The sequence below is a fragment of the Salvelinus namaycush genome, unplaced genomic scaffold (genome assembly GCF_016432855.1).
Source record: "Salvelinus namaycush isolate Seneca unplaced genomic scaffold, SaNama_1.0 Scaffold285, whole genome shotgun sequence".
In the NCBI taxonomy this organism is placed as follows: domain Eukaryota; kingdom Metazoa; phylum Chordata; class Actinopteri; order Salmoniformes; family Salmonidae; genus Salvelinus; species Salvelinus namaycush.
This window is the reverse complement of record NW_024059730.1, coordinates 144,492-149,660: the sequence shown is the minus strand read 5'-3', so window position 1 is coordinate 149,660 and position 5,169 is coordinate 144,492.

Here is a 5,169-nt window from a genome sequence, read left to right as displayed (position 1 = left end):
GCTGTATAAAAGGTGGGGCTCATGTTGTATAAAATGTGGGGCTCATGTTGTATAAAATGTGGGGCTCATGTTGTATAAAATGTGGGGCTCATGTTGTATAAAATGTGGGGCTCATGCTGTATAAAATGTGGGTCTCATGTTGTATAAAATGTGGGGCTCATGTTGTATAAAATGTGGGGCTCATGCTGTATAAAATGTGGGGCTCATGTTGTATAAAATGTGGGTCTCATGTTGTATAAAATGTGGGGATCATGTTGTATAAAATGTGGGGCTCATGTTGTATAAAATGTGGGGCTCATGTTGTATAAAATGTGGGGCTCATGTTGTATAAAATGTGGGGCTCATGTTGTATAAAATGTGGGGCTCATGTTGTATAACATGTGGGGCTCATGCTGTATAAAAGGTGGGGCTCATGCTGTATAAAAGGTGGGGCTCATGCTGTATAAAATGTGGGGCTCATGTTGTATAAAATGTGGGGCTCATGTTGTATAAAATGTGGGGCTCATGTTGTATAAAATGTGGGGCTCATGTTGTATAAAATGTGGGGCTCATGTTGTATAAAATGTGGGGCTCATGTTGTATAAAATGTGGGGCTCATGTTGTATAAAATGTGGGGCTCATGTTGTATAAAATGTGGGGCTCATGTTGTATAAAATGTGGGGCTCATGTTGTATAAAATGTGGGGCTCATGTTGTATAAAATGTGGGGCTCATGTTGTATAAAATGTGGGGCTCATGCTGTATAAAATGTGGGTCTCATGTTGTATAAAATGTGGGGCTCATGTTGTATAAAATGTGGGGCTCATGTTGTATAAAATGTGGGTCTCATGCTGTATAAAATGTGGGGCTCATGTTGTATAAAATGTGGGGCTCATGTTGTATAAAATGTGGGGCTCATGTTGTATAAAATGTGGGTCTCATGTTGTATAAAATGTGGGGATCATGCTGTATAAAAGGTGGGGCTCATGTTGTATAAAATGTGGGGCTCATGTTGTATAAAATGTGGGGCTCATGTTGTATAAAATGTGGGGCTCATGTTGTATAAAATGTGGGGCTCATGTTGTATAAAATGTGGGTCTCATGTTGTATAAAATGTGGGGCTCATGTTGTATAAAATGTGGGTCTCATGCTGTATAAAATGTGGGGCTCATGTTGTATAAAATGTGGGTCTCATGTTGTATAAAATGTGGGGCTCATGTTGTATAAAATGTGGGGCTCATGTTGTATAAAATGTGGGGCTCATGTTGTATAAAATGTGGGGCTCATGTTGTATAAAATGTGGGGCTCATGTTGTATAAAATGTGGGGCTCATGTTGTATAAAATGTGGGTCTCATGCTGTATAAAATGTGGGTCTCATGTTGTATAAAATGTGGGGCTCATGTTGTATAAAATGTGGGGCTCATGCTGTATAAAATGTGGGGCTCATGTTGTATAAAATGTGGGTCTCATGTTGTATAAAATGTGGGGATCATGCTGTATAAAAGGTGGGGCTCATGTTGTATAAAAGGTGGGGCTCATGTTGTATAAAATGTGGGGCTCATGTTGTATAAAATGTGGGGCTCATGCTGTATAAAATGTGGGTCTCATGTTGTATAAAATGTGGGGCTCATGTTGTATAAAATGTGGGGCTCATGCTGCATAAAATGTGGGGCTCATGTTGTATAAAATGTGGGTCTCATGCTGTATAAAATGTGGGGCTCATGTTGTATAAAATGTGGGTCTCATGTTGTATAAAATGTGGGGATCATGTTGTATAAAATGTGGGGCTCATGTTGTATAAAATGTGGGGCTCATGTTGTATAAAATATGGGGCTCATGTTGTATAAAATGTGGGGCTCATGTTGTATAAAATGTGGGGCTCATGTTGTATAAAATGTGGGGCTCATGTTGTATAACATGTGGGGCTCATGTTGTATAAAATGTGGGGCTCATGTTGTATAACATGTGGGGCTCATGTTGTATAAAATGTGGGGCTCATGTTGTATAACATGTGGGGCTCATGTTGTATAAAATGTGGGGCTCATGTTGTATAAAATGTGGGGCTCATGCCTGCCCTGAATGACGTGTTGCCACTGTTTGATGCCCTTCTTCCTTTTACAAGCAGTTATGTGAACAAATCAATTTGACACATGACTTACATCGTGATTAATGTGTAAAAATAAATAAATATAAAATGAAACTGAATTAGAATTACTAACTTTAATAACTCCATTAAGAAATAATTGAATCAAACTACACTATATAGTCAGGTCAGAGGTCATTCAACCTCTTTAAATTAATATTTCTTTCCCTTTCCTTTCCCCCGACCTCAGACTAATTATTTTAAAAGATTTCAAACATTTCATACATTTTGTAAAGCAGGTTTACATAGTTTTTTTCAGTACATTTCTCTTCAAAATAATTTAAGTGTCAATTAAAACTCAGAAAATAAACACTTTAACATACATTGCTCAACATTTTGTTAACATTTGTGAAAATTAGTTAAAGCAATGAATTTGTATCCACTCTCACCGGCTGCATATTTAAATAAAGGTAAAATAAAAAATATTTTCCTACATTTTCTTCAAATCTGAAAACGTTGTGAAGCCACGCCCATTTCTTAAGAATTGCATTATGGGCCCTAAAAGTACGAAACAAGTGTCCACTGCATGCATACTTCGTATTTTGGTGAATTTTGTTCGACAGCCGGGAACTTTTGGCAAACTAACTATATCCATTGTATGACCAATTAGCATCCTATATACTCAATTCACGTCACAAATAGTATGGTTAGTGTGGTTAGTATGGTCAGTGTGAGTATTCGAACACAGCTATAGTTTTATATTATTATTACTTTATCAAATCCATTATACAGACTCAAAATTATAGTACTGAATAGCACATACAATTTATCATGTTTTCATCTCTTCACAGAATCCAGTTTATAAATATTAGCTACTCATGTCACTCCATATGGAACAACTGTTGAGCATCTGAGTTTATGGTTGTTAGTGGGGGAAAGTTGTTGTGTGTGTGTGTGTGTGTGTGTGTGTGTGTTCTCAGTGGTCAATCTTCCCCCTGCTAGGGAATTAAAGATGTTAGGGACAATATAGGATGAATCATAATAATTGTTTGCTTTATTAATAATTGCTTGCCTAAATGTAATTTTTTTAAATGAAATACTGGTAAGAGGTAACAATCCTTTGCATGAACTACCTACATTATTACAAATATTAATTGATAATTATGGAAATTAAGATCAGCAGGATTTTTTAAATAAATCATTTAGTAATAGCGATATATAATACAAATGGAGGTGAGGGTGACGGAAATGCTTTTGGAGGCTCATCTGCTTCTGTTCTGTGGGTGGCACTGTGTGCTCTTTTCCAAGGATGGGTCCCGGTCTTACGGGGGCCAGGGGGTCGGGGTGGTCTGCTTCTGTCTGTGGGTATCACTGTGTGCTCTTTTCCAAGGATGGGTCCCGGTCTCTCGGGGGCCATGGGGTCGGGGGGGTCGGGGTGGTCTGCTTCTGTTCTGTGGGTGGCACTGTGTGCTCTTTTCCAAGGATGGGTCCCGGTCTCTCGGGGGCCTGGGGTCGGGGGTGGTCTGCTTCTGTTCTGTGTGTATCACTGTGTGCTCTTTTCCAAGGATGGGTCCTGGTCTCTCGGGGGTCCTGGGGACGGGGTGGTCTGCCGGTCACTGGGATGACAAGCCAACTCGGGATGGTGAAGGGTTTTAGCGGGTGGAATAGTGGGGACCAATTAGAGGTTTACTTAGTAGCAATGCAAATATCATGGTACAGCTACAGTTGAAGTCGGAGGTTTACATAAACGAGTCTTAATGACACCAACCTAAGTCTTTCAACCACTCCATACCTTTCTTGTTAACAATCCATAGTTTTGGCAAGTCGGTTAGGACATGTACTTTGTGCATGACACAAGTAATTTTTCCAACAATTGTTTACAGACAGATTATTTCACTTATAATTGGACACTCAATCACTATGGTACTTTTTAATGGTGAGTTTACCAACATATATTATGATGAATAGATTTGAAACTTGTGTCTCATTATGGTAAATGGTGAAATAAGAATGAGCAGTTATAATTGTAATGGCTTATCAGATAAGAAAATAACAATATTCCCTGGCTCAAAGAGAACGAATATAATATCTATTGTTTATTGGAAACTCATTCAACAAGTTTAGATGAAGTTGTGTGGAAAATGGACCGGGGAGGAGGGTGAAGGGTGAAATATACTTCTCTCATGGGCAAAGAAACTCAAAATGGGGTGATGATATCAATTAACAGTAATTTTGATCCAAATGTGCAAATCGTCCAAACAGATCATCAAGGTGTTATTGGACCATAAACAGATACGGCTCATTAACCTTCACGTACCAAATAATGATGATCCACGTTTGTTTGAAAATATCTACAATAAATGATCAACCCTGCAAGCAGCACTAGACTGGATTATTATGGTAGGAGATTATAATACTGTTTTAAAAACATATAGATATAGATATATTGGAACTAATGGATATATGGAGGCTAAATATCCTGACCTAGTTACATATTCATGGAGGAGGCTTTATCAAGCTAGTCGTCTTGACTACTTTCTGATGTCATTCTCGTTGGCACCAAAAGTTTACAAAGTGTTGGTATCTCATCTCTAAAACAAAATAAATGTAGTTCAAAGGAAATGGAGGAACTTATTCAAAGATCCAGTGTAATATCTCATAATAATAAAGCAAACTGGATGGAATATGGGGAAAAATGGACCAAATTATTTTTTTATCTTCAACATAGAAATGATACCAAAAATAATTTACTGAAACTGTTTACAAATGACGGAGTCCCCCATGATTCACCAAATTATATTTTGAAAGAGGAAGTAAAAGTACTTTAAGGATATGTTTTTGTTTCAGTCTCCTCCATCTCCTCTAACCGAAGCTAATTGTGTTGATTTTTTTCATATTAATAATATAAAATTAACAGACGTACAGAAAGACTCATGTGAAGGTGAAATTACAGAGTAGGAACTTCTTGATACAATTAAAGCCTTTAAGTCTGGGAAAACTCCTGGGCTGGATGACACACCAGTTGAAGTATAACATACATTTTTTATATACACACAGAATTAAAAAGGTATTGTCGGACATTATTCATCCTAATCAGACATGTTTTT